This window comes from Meriones unguiculatus, chromosome 14 (genome assembly GCF_030254825.1).
Source record: "Meriones unguiculatus strain TT.TT164.6M chromosome 14, Bangor_MerUng_6.1, whole genome shotgun sequence".
Classification (NCBI taxonomy): domain Eukaryota; kingdom Metazoa; phylum Chordata; class Mammalia; order Rodentia; family Muridae; genus Meriones; species Meriones unguiculatus.
The window spans coordinates 53,799,355-53,815,829 of NC_083361.1; the positions used below are offsets into that span (position 1 = coordinate 53,799,355).

At 41.4% G+C, this 16,475-nt stretch overlaps 1 pseudogene; it reads left to right on the top strand.

Moving 5' to 3' along the window:
* Positions 1-5,038: 5,038 nt before the first annotated feature.
* Positions 5,039-5,132, top strand: LOC132647578 (small nucleolar RNA SNORA17; annotated as a pseudogene).
* Positions 5,133-16,475: the final 11,343 nt, after the last annotated feature.

The window sequence follows — 16,475 nt, forward strand, 5'->3', positions numbered from 1 at the left end:
AACAGAACAGGTTCCATCAGAACCTGTTGTCGTGCCTGCTCCCTGACCTACAGATTCTCCCCATGACAAATCGAAGCTTTCCACCCAGCCAAATCCACCCACCACACCCCAGGCTTGGATCATGTTGCACATCCTGACACCAGTACAGCCTTCTCTGTCTACCTAAATTCATTCTACCTAAAGTATTCCAACTTCTAGATCAAACCTGCCCTCACACTCTCTATGCTGCCCCAAGCTGCTCTGTTTGTGTCAGACACAGAACTAACAAAAGAAGTCGACACAGCCAAAAGCACAAACAATATGAAAGATCAAGTCAGTATCCCCTCTCCAAAACTTGCCAGTAGAAATGAGAAATACGTAGATGAACCCAAAGAAATGGCCACAGAATTCAGAAGAACAAACATAAATTTCATCAACGAATACAAGAAGTTAAGAAAGGACCAAAAAAAACAAAGAAAAAGAAAACAAAAGAAATTCAATGAAATTAAGAAGAAAGAACTTGAGGAGAATAAACGTCTGAGTGATGCCCAAGAACACAAGCATAAGACTGATAGAAATGATGACGACAATCCAGGACTCAGGAGCAGAATTCAATAAAGAACTAGAACACTGTAAAGGATTCATGCTTAAATGAGGATGGAATTGAAAAACTCAATAGCCCAACTAGAGAGCTCAAGAAAAAGTCTTGTAAGTAGGATGGATCAAACAGAAAAAAGTATATCGACACTCAAAAGATAAAGTAGAGGATTTAAATCAGATAAGCAAGAAATATAAAAGAACATTTAAGCACTGGGAAAGAACATATAGGAAATGTAAGACAACATGAAAAGGCCAAAACTTAGAATTATACCCAAAATATAAGAGAGAGAGAAAATTCCAACTCAGTGCCATAAAACAGACCATTGACAAGATCATAGAAGAAAACATCTCAAACTAAGAATAGACAGATATAAGACACACATAGAACACCAAATAGACAAGACCAGAAAAGAAAATCTGATGGCATATCATAGCTAAAATAGTAAGTTAGAGAAAGAAAGAAAGAAAGAAAGAAAGAAAGAAAGAAAGAAAGAAAGAAAGAAAGAGAAAGAAAGAAAGAACGAGAAAGCTGAAATTAGAGGAAAAATGTGTCATACATAAAGGAAAACCAATTAGAATAACTAATTTCTCAGTGGAAACTTTGAAAACCAGAAGAGACTGGATCAATGCATTCTAAGTCCCAAAAGACTCTGATGTCCAATCTAGATAATATACACAGCAAAACTGCCTACCATAGTTGAAAGAGAAAGAAAAACTTTCTTTCATATAATCAGCTTAAATTTTTTTGTATCCAATGGTCCAAACCTAAAGAAAACACAGGAAGCAGTAATTTGGCTGAAAAGAGAAAAGAACACAGCCAAAAGACAATGGAAATAAATACAAAGCCAACTAAAACACAAAGTACCACTGAGAATACAAACAATACCCCAAATCAAAACTATGATGGCCATGATTAATGCATACTTTATTAATAACTTAAAATTGCAATGGCCTCAATTCTCCAATCAAGAGACATAGGCAGCTAGGCAGTGGTAGAGCATGCCTTTAATTCCAGCACTCAGGAGGCAAAGGCAGGTAGGTCTCTGTAAGCTCGAGGATAGCCTGGTCTACAGAGTGAGTTCCAAGACAGCCAGGACTGTTACACAGAGAAATCCAGTCTCAAGTAAACAAGAAAGAGAGAGAGATAGAGAGAAAGATTGGCAGACTGAACTGGTCAAGAAACAAAACTCATCAATCCGTTCTCTGCAAGAAACACATCTTTAGCTTTAAAGATAAGCGTCACCTTACAGTAAAAGGAATGATGAAAGAAATAAAAAAATATATAAAATAATAAATATAAAATTAAATTAAATAAAACCAGGAAGCAAGCAGCCAATGTTATCCTAATAGACACCAAACTAAAATAAATCAGAAGAGATGAAAAGGGATATTTGATTCCAATCAAGGGAACAGTTAACCAAGAAGACATCACTATAATAAACATACATGCACCATACTCTGGTGCACTCAATTTAAGTGAGTGTACTATTGGGTTTAAGGACACAGATGAATATCAACCCACTAACAAGCAATTTCAACAGACTTTCTTCAATAAGCAAATCATCTGGACAAAAGCTACTCTTGTGGGTCATTAAAATTTACTATTGATATATCTTTTAGTACAGCTGTGGTTAATCCTAAGCCAGCTATATACCCAAATCACCACACAGAGACTTCTATTTATTTAATTAACCTAGATCACAATGCTGGGCAATAGTTATTCCATCCTAAACCTCCAAGCCCACGTGGTTTCCTACCATTCAGATTTTACCCATTATACTTGCTCTTAGTGATATCTTAAATTCAGTCCATCTCTCCACCTCAGTCCAAGATCTCTCCTCCAGCTTCTGGTCTCCCAGCCTCTTTCCTCTCTCTCCTCCTCTGCCTCCCACTCCTTCCTACCCTCTGGCTCCTCCCCTCTCCCTCCTACTCCTTCCTCTCCATTGCTCCACATTATGGCTGGTTGTTTTATTTTGGCATGTTTACACAAAGTTGAGACAGGTGATGTTTAGAATAAATAACACAATGCAATGTCCAGACTGAAACCAGAGAAGGGAGGAGAGAAATCAGCATTTGAATGAACAAGGGTAAGGTGTATACATTCCAAAAGAACATTATACCAACAAGCTACATTGATTGACATCACACATCAAATGGACTTGATAGATTTCTGTAGACTATTCTCCCCAAATAACAAAGAATACATATGCTACTCAGCAGTGCATGGAAGTCTCCCTAAAATAAACCACATCTGTGACTCAATATAAATCTTTACAAATACAAAGAGATTGAAGTAATTCAGTGTATCCTATTTGCTACACAAAACAATAAAACTTAAAATTGACAGTAAACAAACCTCTAGTAAATGAATTAAATAATTCATTTCTAAATGAGTCAAAGAAGAAATCAAGAAAGAGATAGAAATTATCCTGAGCTAAAAGAAAATGTAACAAAAGAAACTCTCTGGGTCACATTGAAAGCAGTACTACAGGAGAAATCTGTAGCTCTAAATGTCCACATTAAAAAATTCAGAAAGAGGGGCTGGAGAGATGGCTCAGAGGTTAAGAACACTCATTGTTCTTCCAAAGGTCCTGAGTTCAATTCCCAGGCACCACATTGTGGCTCACAACCATCTATAGTAGGTCTGGTGTACAGGCAGAATGTTGTATAAATAATAAATAAATCTTTAAAATGAAAAAAAATTCAGAAAGAATACAAATAAACGAATTAGTGATTGAACCCAAAACTCTGGAAGGGGAAGAAGGAAAAGCCAGATTCAAATCCACTTGAGAATAAGAAGTAATAAAAATCGTAGCAGAAATTAATGAAATAATAACAAACAACAATACAAAGAATCAACAAATTTAAAAGCTGTTTCTCTGAAAAAAAAAATAAATGAGATTGACAGACCCTTGGCCTAACTAATTAAAAGAAAGAAAAAGCAAACCCAAATCAACAGTCAAACGAACAGGGAAACATTACAACAAACACCAAAGAAATTCAGAATATTATGAGGGAATGCTTTTTAAAAACTGTACTACATTACGCTGGAAAAACTAAAAGAAATGGATGAATTTCTAGATTTAGACAAACCACCAAAATTAAACCAAGAACTCAACAACCTAAACAGATCCATAGCAAATGAGATAGAAACAGTAAAACAAAACAAAACAAAACAAAACTCCCCACTTTAAAAAAAAAAAAAAGTTGAGGGCCAGATGGATTTAAAGCAGAATTCTTTTTTTTTCCATAATTTTATTTTTCTCATTAGTTACATTTTGTTAATTCTGTATCCCAGTTGTATCCCTCATTCCCTCCCCAGTCCCACCCTCCCTCCCTCATCTCCTCCCTGCCCCTTTCCAAGTCCACTAATAGGGGAGGACCTCCTCCCCTTTCATCTGATCCTGTTTTATCAGGTATCTTCAGGACTGGCTGCAAAGTCCTCCACTGTGGCCTAACAGTACTGCTCCTCCCTTGGGAGGTGGGGAGGTCAAAGAGCCAGTCATTGAGTTCCTGTTAGAAATAGTCCTTGTTCCCTTTACTATGGGAAACCAATTGATTACTGAGCTATCACGGGTCACATATGAGCAGAGGTTCTAGGTTTTATCCTCTCATGGTCTTTGGTTGAGTGTCCATCTCAGAAAAGACCCTGTGCCCAGATACGTTTGGTCCTTGTGGAGCTCCTATCCTTTCCACATCAAACTCCCCTTCTTTCATATGCTTCCCTGCACTCTGCCGAAGGTTTGGTTGTGAGTCTTAGTATCTATTTTGGAGAACTGCTAGGTAGAGTCTTTCAGATTTAAAGCAGAATTCTAACAGACATTCAAAGGAGAGCTACAGCCAATCCCTCTTCAACTATTCAAAGAAAGAAAGGAAGGAAGGAAAGAAGGAAGGAAGGAAGGAAGGAAGGAAGGAAGGAAGGAAGGAAGGAATACTGCCCCTGTGCAGTCTTCTACTGTTGTGAAGGGCCACCATGACCACGGTAACTTATAAAAGGAAGTGTTTAATTGGGGGTTTGCTTAGACTCTTAGAGGGTGAGGCCTTGGCCGTCATTGTGGGGAGGGGGAGCAGCAGGTCTGGTGCTGGAGCAGTAGCTGGGAGCTCACCTCTGATTCACAAGCACATGGCAGAGAGAGAACAGCCTGTCTGGAATGTGGGCTTTTGAAACTTCAGATTCCAACCCCAGTGAAACACCTCCTCCAAAAAGGACACACCTCCTAAACTTCTTCCAAACAGTTTTACCAACTCGGCACCAAGCATCCAAGTACAAGCCTATGGGGGCCATTCTCATTTAAACTACCACAGGGTGATACTGGCTTCTAGAAAGAGTATTCTTCTGTCTTCTTTCTCTCTCTCTCTCTCTCCCTCCCTCCCTCCCTCCCTCCCTCCCTTCCTTCCTTCCTTTCTTTCTTTGAACAGTTGAAGAGGGATTGGCTGTAGCAAGCAGGGCCAGCTCTACCCTGCTGCCCAGGTTGGGTGGCAGAGAGGAGGGAGGTGTGTCTATGCTCAGCGGTGGGACCTATGAACATCTGAATAATTAGTAGCCTCGCAGTTCCTGAAAAAAGTGAGCCTGAGACGACCACCAGTCTGGCACCAAGAGGTTCAGACAGGGAGCTAGCCTGAGATGACCAGTCTGGCTCTAGGCAGACCCCCATGTGATCCCCAGATGAGGAGCAAGTAGGAGAGTAGAACACTGCCTGGTACTGCAGCCTCAGGTAAGAGCGAGCCCCATGGCAGGCAGGAGAGAGATGGCCCTGCGGTCATGAGAGTGGGAAAGCTGGCTCTGTTCCTCACCGACTGTAGCATCCAGGAGAGTGGGCCCTGCACCCAACCTGGGCAGCAGGGTAGAGCTGGCCCTGGTTGCAGGGGTTTTTAGGGGAGCTTGGCTCAAGGGTATGTGAGCAGGAAAGCCCCCTGACTGACCAACTCGGATACTTCTCAGGCTCAGATCCGGGGCTTTGAACTGGCCAACAAGAACCTTATCAATGAACTGCTGGAATGCATGAAGTGGCCAGTCCTACAGAGCTAAAACTACAGGATCTCCATGACAGAGGGTAACAACAGGATATCCAAGTCTCAGTGAGGTTCTAGTATTGATAGTGTAGCAGAAGCCAGAGGCTTCGTACCAGACCAATGGAACATTTGCAAGCAAAGAAGAGTAGACAAAGGGGTATACTGCAGGACACACTGCGAGACACTACAGCTTACACAATGATATTTTTTTTCTCTGTTGGAAGGGAGGTTGCAAGAGTGGAGGGCAGGTATGAAGGGACGGCAATATGAGTGAGATTGGGGTACATGATGTGAAATTCACAAAGAACCAATAAAAACCATTAAAAAGCCACTAGGCAGCCCAATCTCTATGTGGGTTCCCTAGTAAGGGGACCAGGGGCTATCTCTGATGTAGACTCTGATGCATGCTCCTTGATCACTTCCCCCTCAATGGGTGGGAAGGGCTGCAGTGCCAGACCATAGAGGAAGAGACTTGATAGTCTGTGGCCAGTTGGTAAGGGAGAAGCCTCCACTTTCTGAGGACTAGGGGAGGGGATGGAGGAGCAGGAGGGAGGGGGTTACATCAGAATGTAAAGTGAATAAATTTTTAATTTTTTAAATAAATAAAATAAGGTTTTTTTAAAGTAACTAAGACACACCATAATATCAAAACCAGGCAAAGAAGTAACAAAAAACAAACAAACAAACAAACAAACAAAAAAACTACAGACAAACATGGATTCAAAACATGCTCAAAAAATATCCACAAACAGACAAAATAAATAATAGAGAGATTGAGCACTCAAAAAACTCCTTATATAAGGCCAAGATCACTCTTATAGCAAAACCAGGTAAAGAAGCAACAAAAGAAGAAAACTGCAGGCCAATATCCTTGAAGAACATAGACTCAAAAATGTTCAATAAAATAGTTGAAAACAGAATTGAGACATCCATCAAAAATATTATCTGCCAGGGCCAAGTTGGATAATTCAATATGCAAAGTCAATAAATGTAATAAACTACATAAATGGTATTAAAATCCACATGTTTATCTCAACAAGTGCAGAAAAAGCACTTGACAAAATCCAATGTGTCTTCAGGATAAAAGTCTTAGAGAACTGAAGACTAGAGGGAACACACCTCAACATACAAAAAGTCATATACAAGAAACACACAGCCAGCATCATCCTAAATGGAGAACAACTCAAAGCAATTCCACTGAAATCAGAAATGATACATGGCATCCACCATCCCCACTCCTTTTCATCGTAAGTTCAACACACTAGCTGGAACAATAAGACAAGAGAAAGAAATTAAAAAAATACAAACAGGAAAAAAATAGTCAAAATATCCCTACTTGCAGATGACATGATATTATACTTTAGAGATCCGGAAAATTCCTAGATATGTTTAAAAAAAATAAAAACAGCAATGTGACAGGATACAAAATCAACTTACAGCAATAAACGGCCTTTCTACACACCAACAGAAAATCTACAGTTAAAGAGATCATGGACAGCCTGTCAGGCAGTAGTGGTGCACACCTTTAATCCCAGCACTTGGGAGGCAGAAACAGGCCAGTTTGCTCTACAGAGCAAGTACCAGGACAGCCAAGACTACTCTACAAAACGAAACTCTGTCTCAAAGAAATCAAGAGAGAGAGAGAGAGAGAGAGAGAGAGCTCATGGACATGGATACATTCTCACTCACAATGGTCTCAAAGAAAATAAAGTACTTAGAAATAAACCTAACTAAGGAGGGGGGTCACTACAATGAAAACTTTAAACCTCTGAATAAAGAGATAGTGAAATACAGTAGAAAATGGAAAGACATCCCATACTCATGAATTTTAGAATTAATATTGTGAAAATGACCGTTTCACCAAAAGCTACTCACAGATTCAAAGGAATCTCAATCAAAATTACCATCTCATTCTTCACAGAAACAGAAAAGGCTAAAATTTGTATGAAATACCAAAACTCCTAGCTAGCTAAAACAATCCTGAACAAAATGAATGCCAGAGGTACTATAATTCCAGATCTAAAGCCATTATAGAGACACACTAAATAAAACAATACGGTACAGGCACGAAGACAGATATATAGACCAATGGAACAAAATCGAAGGCCCAAATATGACTACACATAATTACAGTCATTTAATATTCAACAAAATAGCAAAAACATACACTAGAGAAAAGAAAGTATCTTCAACAAATAGTACTAGAATCTAGATGTCCACATGCAGAAGAATGAAATGAGACCCACATTACCTTGTTTAAAAACTAACTCTACATGGATCAAAGACGTAAATGTGAGACGAAACACTAGAACTGCTAGAAGAGATAGGCAGCACCACTCATAATATGGTGTGGGAAAAGACTTTCTGGTTGAATTTCATTTGCCCAGGAATTAAGGCTGGCATTTGGCAAATGGGACTTCATGAAACTGAAAGATTCTGAACAGCTAAAGAAACAATCAATTCAATGAATAGGAAGGCTACAGAATGAGAGAGAAGCTTTATCTTTGCCATGTGTGTGTGAGTACGTATGTGTGTGTATGTATGTACGTATGTATGTATGTATGTGTGTGTGTATATGACAACTATACATCTGGCAGATGATTAATATCCAGAATATATAAAGAACTCAAAAAGCAAAAGAGTCTAAAAGTGACTTATTAAAAAAAAATTGACTTGAGATTTGAACAGAGAATTCTCAAAGAAAGAAAAGAAAGAAAAAGAAAAATATGCGTAAAAAATATCTCTAGATATAGTCATTGTCCCTAGCATTCAAGGAAATGAAAATCAAAACAACTCTGAAATTTCATCTCACTGGTCAACAAAGCAACTGATAACAAATGCCGATTTAAGAAACCACTAAGTGACAAACGGTACCATATAAAACCAAAAGGTTCTTCACAATTAAAGAAACAATCAAGTGGCTGAAGAAAAAGCTCACAGAATGGGAAAGAATCATGTACACACATATCTGTGTGTATCTATGTGCATCTATATGCCAACTACATATCTGAAGATTAATATCCATAATATATAAGAAACTCAAAAAATGTAGAGTATCTGTTAAAGTTATTTTTATAAAACTGTGCTTGTTTCTCAGTTCTCTCTTAACCTGGCTATAACACAAAAAAAATCGAGACTTACATTTGTTTAATAATAAGCTTCACAACACAATAACTGAGCAGATATTACTCTATTCTTAACCTTCTAAGCTAATATGGTTTCCTCCCAGTGTACATCCCAGTGACACTTGTACTTTGTAGCTTTCCTGCTCTAGCTCTTTCTCCTGCCTTCTCTTGGACCTCAAGCCAGGAGCTCAATCCCTTCCTCCTCCTTTAATTCCTCCTTCCCCTGGCTGTCAGGAAGTGCAGCCCTATTCTTTCCCCTGCTCAGTAACTGATTGTAAGCTGCTTTATTGGCACATCAGGGGACAATTGGGGAGCCGTGTTTATACAACATTGAAACAGAAGATTCTCAGAACAAGAATTGCAACCAGATATTGGGGGATTTGAATTACACAATAACCTTATGCCTACAGTATACCCCTAACACTAATTCATTCACTGTTGGTGGTATTGAAAACTTGTGCAGCCACTCTGTAAATCAGTGTGGATAATTTTCAAAAAGCTAAAAGTAAATCTACAATATGACCGAGCTAAATTACCTCTTGACATATGCTTCAAAGGACTCCATATATGACTCTAAGGTACTTCCTCATGACCATGTTCATTGCTGCTCTATTCACAATAGCTAGGGAACAGAAATAACCTAAATGTCCTACACGTGATGGATGATAGTGAAGGTATGGCGTGTGTACTACTACCCCACTGTGAAGAAAAATAAAATCATGAACTTTGCAGGTAAATGAATGGAATTAGAAAAGATGGCATTTAGTGAAATAATCCATACCCACTAACAAAAATATTGCATTTTCTTTCTCATCTCAATCTTCAGGTGTAGTGCATATTCTAGAGTAATTGAAGAAAACATGAGAGTTAAAAGAGACCATTTCTGGGGCGAGAAAGCAATAAAGAGGGGAATAGCAGGGTATATGTGATCTGATGGGAGAAGTGGGAAAAAACAGAAGGCATCTCAAATTGGGGGGAAAAGATAAATACAGAAGAAGGAGGGTAAAATAACAATAAGGATGTTCTTAATAATCACAAAGAATCATAATATTAACCATCTACCTAAAATACCTATAGCGCGTGTAAATCTGTGTATAAACATACACGTAGAGCTCAAATGAAATTTTATCATCTGATGACAATAGTCCTTCTAAAAGCTAAAGACCACCTAACAAAGATCCTCACACCAGGCATGAAAGGCTCTCTTTTGAGTTGCTCATCAGGGTTGTCCAAGAGACTCCTAAACTATCTCAGGCTCCTGAGATACTGTTATTGCCCTTGCTTGACCCCGCAAGTCCCTATTGCTGAAGACACCACGTACTGCAGGGTCCAGGGACCACTGAGCTGGAAGTTATCTAAAAGCCCCCTTCCTGAGGTCCAGCTTTCATGAAGCCAGAAAGCACCATGCAAACATCCAAAGGAGGGAGGCGACCAAGCGTCCTACCCAGCTATGATGCCTATAAACCCCGAGAACGAGCAACACCACATGATACCTAAGGATGCAGTAGTGCTATGCATACCTTGTCAGTAGCCAATGCATCCCTAACTGGCTTACGATCGTCTCCAAATAAGAAAATCGTGGCTGGTACTGTAGGCAACTATCCACGGCACCTTGGAGGAGAACCAACACCCACTACGCCACTTTAAACATTTGTCCTCACAACCATAGATAAGTATGGACCACACTCTAAATCAAGGAGACTTCTCTTGGCAACGGATGGAGACTATTAACAATCAAAATGAGTTCAATCCCAATGGATATATACATTTATATTATATTTTATATTATATTACATTATATTATATATGAATGTATGTATGTATATATACATATATGTGCATATATATATATAGTGTGTGTGTGTGTGTGTGTGTGTATAAAAGTCCTGCACCTAAGGCTCAGAGATCATTGAGAAAGATTCTAAGAGCCAGAGGAACAGGAGTTTGCTCTAAAATTGTGTCTCCTAGGAATGTCAGAAGCTAATCCATAAAGTCTCACTGCCTAAACACGAACTGAACAAGGATAACCACAGACATGCTGAAGCGGATGACCACACAGATGGCACTGCCAAGACTAGGTGCCAGCCTAGGATGGAAGCCTCGAGTCACGTTAACGGAAATGCTTTTATCCAATTACTTTCTGAAAGCAGAAAATGCTTTAGGCTCTCTTTCACAAACTGGAAGCTGAGCTGGGTCAGGTCACGTCCTGAGAGGACACCCTTCCCTTCGCTTAGTGCAGAGCACGCCTCTTTTTAATCATGCCAACCTCATTACAAATTTCAGCCTCTCTATCAGCACATGGTTTGCCTATAATATTAAGCTTCTTGTAGCTTTTTTCTCTCCAAACTGTATTTTTTTTTAAGAAATTCTCTCTCCCCACTTGCTCTTTTTCATTGTAGACCTGCACAAACGTTATTAATAATCACCACGCCACAGACTACACTCAGCATCGTGCAGGCTTGAAATTTCTTGCATCGAAGAAATGGGTACATTATCTTCAAATTTAGCCCTAGACACCTTCTCAGGACATAAACAGGAAGTAGCAGTAGCAGATTCTTTGCCAAAATATTACCCAAATAATCTCTAGCCCTGTTGGTGATTTTTACTCCCCTCTGTAACCTCTGATGCTTGGTGTCCTCCATCATCGCCATTGCTCTCGGCACTACTCTCTTCAGGCCCCTACTAAAATGGTCCACTAAGCCCTGATTATGACACAGAACCGCTTCTCTATCCCAAAGTTACAAGGTCTTCCACATTCCCCCAAAGCCAGCGTAGCTGAGTGCTTTGCAGCAATGGTCCGCTCTTTAGACCAACTTCTGTGTTCATTCATGACCTTTCTGCTGCAGTGATAAAATATCAAACCAGAGGTGATTTAAAGAAGAGAGGATTCACTTTGGAGTATGGTTTCAGCGAGGTAAGAGCCCGCCACGGTAGGGCGGCATGCCCACAGGAGCAGGAAGCTGCTAGGTCACCACAAGCAAGAGGTAAAGAAAGTCAACTGGAAGTGGGGTGGGGCTGTTTATTCCCAAGGCCACCCCCAGAACAGCTGCACCGCCCACCCAGTGTCACCAACCGGGAACCAAGTGTCCGAATGCCTGAGTCTAGATCTCTCATTTCCCACCTAAACCGCCACACCCGACCTTAACCCCCTGCCTGTCCAGCCGCTTTGCTGTTTCTGAGCACATTGGCGGCATCCTAGTAGGCTAAGTATTCGGGTCTCTGTCCACATCCTGGTTATTTTCTGATGTCCGTTACAAGGTGTGTCGTCAGTTTTGTGTCTTGTGATAAAATGCTTGAGAGAAACCAATTTCAAGGAAAGAATGGTTTGTTGTGGCTTCAGGTTAAGGTCAGAGGTCCCTATTGTTTCAGAGTATGTGGAGAGGCGGGCACAGCAGCAGGAGTGTAGCCTGCAATTACAGTTCCTAGTCTCATGGTGGCTGTGGAGCAGAAATAGAGGGACGATGGTGAGGTGGCGCAAAATAGCTCCTCCAAGCTCACCCCCTCGGTAGCCTACCCTTCCTCCTAAGCCTCTCCCAGGAAAGATATGTCCACCTCCTAAAAACCCATTAAGCTGTGAACCCATGAATGGAGAATCCGTTGATGAGGTTAGAACCCCCACGACCCACATGTCTCCAAAGCCTTAACTCTGAATGCTGCTACCCTGGGGACCAAGCTGTCAACCCACAGACTGGGATAAATCTAAACCATGTGTTAACAAGGTCAACTCAGGCCGTGTCCCGGAGTCTCTTGGAATTCGCTGCTTTTCTCGAACGCTCCGGATGTGCAGTAATCTTTGTTGAATGAAAAGATAACTTTCCCCACCCTCATCCTTCTCTAGCACAGAAATCTCGTTATTCAGGAAACATCTTTGAGCAACTATCAATGTTGTTCTTAGCTTATCCTTTTCCTTCAAGCTGGCTGGCTGTTTCTACTGGGGCATTTTATCCCCAGTGGCTATACCTGTGCCCCCAACCTTCTGTTCTCTGATTTTATCTGGACAAATTCCCAATATATGCATAAGAGATTCTGTCTCTATTTTGCTATGCCCTGCAATTCTTGAGAAGCTGCTAGATCATCTTCATGAGAGTCGAGGGGCATGGCTTCTCTTGGTTTTCTGATCATACCTTTGACTTCTGATATTTTGGCTACTTATTCTGTGAGTACTTAATGGTCCAAAAAGATGACTCCATCTTCCCGTGTTGAATTCCATATGTGAAACTCCACTGTGGAGACGCTCTGTGGGTGCCCCAACTGTACTGGAATCCCACGGAGTCTCTCTGAAGCTGGTCAACAGGGAGAAGTCTCATGCTGCCGTGGGAGACTCAGTAAGAAGAGAGAACGCAGGTCTGGCTTTGAGCTGCTGTTTTCTTGCCTCGGCATGGCAGTGTGAAAATACTCTTTCTGAGAGAAACAAATTCTGTTCAATAGCATTTGTTGATGGCCTGCATACCCAAGGAATGGGTGCTCTCAGACTTGGCTTTTGCTGTGGTTCACGTACCGCTTGAGGGGTCCTGGGCCCTCTGTGGCAGGATTACACGAGCGTCAGTATTGGACAGTGCACCTCCAACAAAAGGAATCCACGGCAGCTTACAAACTTCAGAGCAAGACAAGCCTCTTGTGATGTGGAATAAAGCCTTTCGGGCTGAGGAGCCCCTTGTCCGTCACAAAAGCCCTTGCAACAGCATGCCTTTGACAGACTAGCAGCACCTAACCCCGAGGGCAGACTTCTTTTTGCTAAGATGTGGCCGAAGCAAGCTTGTACTATGTGAAGATGAGGTTTTTGATACCGTACAAAAGGCTGTGGTGAGCCCAACGGGGATGATGGGAGTCCAGAGACTCATCACTATACATTTTCTCTCAATTCCCCTACTCTAGGAGACACTGATGTTCACACGATGTCTCTTTAAAAGTAGTCACGGAAGTAGTTAAACTTGCTTTGCAAAATATTAACCCAGGAGTTAATTGGTGTGTGTGTGTGTGTGTGTGTGTGTGTGTGTGTGTGTGCGTGCATGTGCAACTGTGTGTGTAAGAGAGAGATAGACAGAGGGACAAAGTCAGGGACAGAGAATACAGATGCATTCCCTGACATAGTTAGTTTTGCCAGATGAGTATCAGAGGCTGACAAGGAGTCTTCCACTCCCAATGGGGGAGAACAGTGTGCGGCTGGGACTTTTCACAGTCAGGAAAAACATCCCAGAACGAGACACTGGGAGCTTCTGTTGGACACCTGGGTGACAGCCTGTGGGCATTCCCACTCCAAATGCCACCATCCATGGCTTCCCCACAATAGTGGAGGTTTACTTGGAGCAACTGAATTGTATCTGTGTTTTTACTTTGCTTTGAAGTGATTTGAACAAGGAGCATGAGGAGAATGGAGGGTCCATTTCTGACGCATTGAAAACACATCAGCGTTCGTTAGCAGCGCTGTGGGGTTCCCCTCCCCCGAGAAGTCCTCTTTGTAGGCTCGACATCTGAGCAAGGAGAAGTCCGGCAGCCAGGTCCACAGTGTGGATTCCAACGTGAGACTCTGAGGCCTTGGGGCCCACACTTGCAGCTGAAGTTAGCACGATGCCGTGGTTGGCTGTGATCACATTTCCTTCACGCTGACAAGGAGAAGGAGGTTGGACTGTGATTCCCTCTGCACTCCAGCAGGAGAGTTGAGGATAAGAGACAGGAAAGGCAGGTTTTGTGAAGTCTCATGGGCACTACATAGAGGAGAGGCATCTAGAGTACAGCCATACACGCTGAAGACCCCACCGCTGGGCAGCAAGTCTTCCCTTGGCTCAGATAGCACCACTGACAAGGCAGAACTCATGGGAATGCCAGCTCCTGGAACAATACCTGAAAATACCCACGAATGCTTTGGTTTCTTTATGTTTTCTAAAATTGTTTTATGTTTTCGCGTACAAATTAGCAGGCTCCATCACGTTCATACATATGTGTTACTATGCTTTGTTCATTCCCTCCCTCCCTCATTCTCCACCGTGCCTTCTTTCCCCCAGCTGGTTCCCTTCCCTGTTAGTCTCCTTTCTGCTTACCTTTATTTCCCACCTCCCTTAAGATCTTTTCCCTTCAGGGAGGGGCGGGGGCAGGGGGGTGGGAGTTGCTTGGTCAGTAAAATATTTGCCTTGCAAACAGAAGATCCTGAGTTTGATCCACAGAAGCCATATAAAAATGTTGGGTGTGGTGGTGCTAGGGAGGCAAAGACCAGTAGGTCTGCAGACCTCAGTGGCCAGCCAGCCTAGCCCTAGGTGGTGAGCTCCAAGCCAACAAGAAATCCTGACTCAAAGGGGATGGATGGTGCTCCTTCCATTTTCATGCTTTCCTGACTTGGAGGGTTGCTCATGTTCTGCCCTTACAGGCCAGTTGGCATTTCTCTCTTGCAGCTTTTAACATTGTTTCTTTGCTTCCTAATTTCAATGTCTTCACTGTTGTATGTCATGGGGTGTTCTCCCCTGGCCACAGCTCTGTGAGGCACCAGATGCCTCCTTGTATCTCAATGCTTGTTTCTTTCTCTAAATTTGAGAATGCTTCTGCAGTATCTTCACTGAAGTATGAGTGTGTGTTCCCTGTGTCTTTAGTGTCTGTCTCAGCTCCTTCTCTTTTTGGACTCTCACATTTGGTGTCTTAACCAGGGGTTCTTGGATGCTATGGTCACACGCTCTCCACTTTCTTCCTTGTCTGAGTACAGCATCTCCTCAGCCTTCTTCACCATTCTCAGGTATCTTTTCTCTGCTCTGTCAAGTCTGTTCTTAAATGACTCCTACTGTGTTTGTATGTGATTCATTGAGTTTTCCATTCCCAACATTTCTATTACTTTTTTCAAATCTGAATTCCCTTGCTGACTTTTCCATGTTGCTGACTTTTTCATCTGTACTGTTGCTGATTTTCTTATACATTCTGCTGACTTCTCCCTGTGTTGCTGACTTCTGTCTCTAGGGCCTGGATTGGATCAATAAGCTTGTTCGTAACTTTTTTAAAGTCATCCATCATTTTTGCCACAAAACTTAAGTCTTCACTTGACATCTAGCTATTTCAAAATCTTTGAGTTCAGTAGTTGAAAAGCCACTGTGATCTTTTGAAGTCTTGCTGCCCTGCATTTCCACACTCCTGGCCTTTGTGTATTGCAATGCATGCATCTGTCAGTTTGGACATCTCTTTGGGATTTGGAGTAGGGCCGGGATCTTCCTACTGAGAAGTGTAGCCTTGGAGGCACAGTCCCTAGTATGCCACTCAGCAAGGAGGAAACCAGCCACTGTAGCAGCATGACATCACACTGCTCAAGATACAGCTGCACAGTTAAAGCAATTATAGCCTGCTAATCCATCACCAGTTACCGCAGAACTGAAGGTGCCTGAACTGTTGTAGATTGTGCTACGAAGCTACAAATGATGAGTATAGGGACAGTAAATGAATGAGATAAGAAAGAAGACAGGCAAAGGGGAGAAGAAGAAAAAGTAAGGCTTAATAGATGAAAGGAAAATAAAGGAGAGTGGGCAAGAACGTTACAGAAAAGAAAGGAGCAAGAGATTAAAAATTTTTCAAGGAAGAAAAAGAAAACAACAGCAAAAAATACTTCTGAGTATTGAAAGAGTTCAAAAAATAGATAAATATAAGGAGAATAAAAAAAACCAAAGCATTTTTAAAACTCCAATAAATTAAATGATTTTAGTTATTATAAATTTAACTGCCTAAATTATTATTATTATTATCATTATTATTTAACTGTGAAATGTGGAGAATGGAAAAAACAAAACA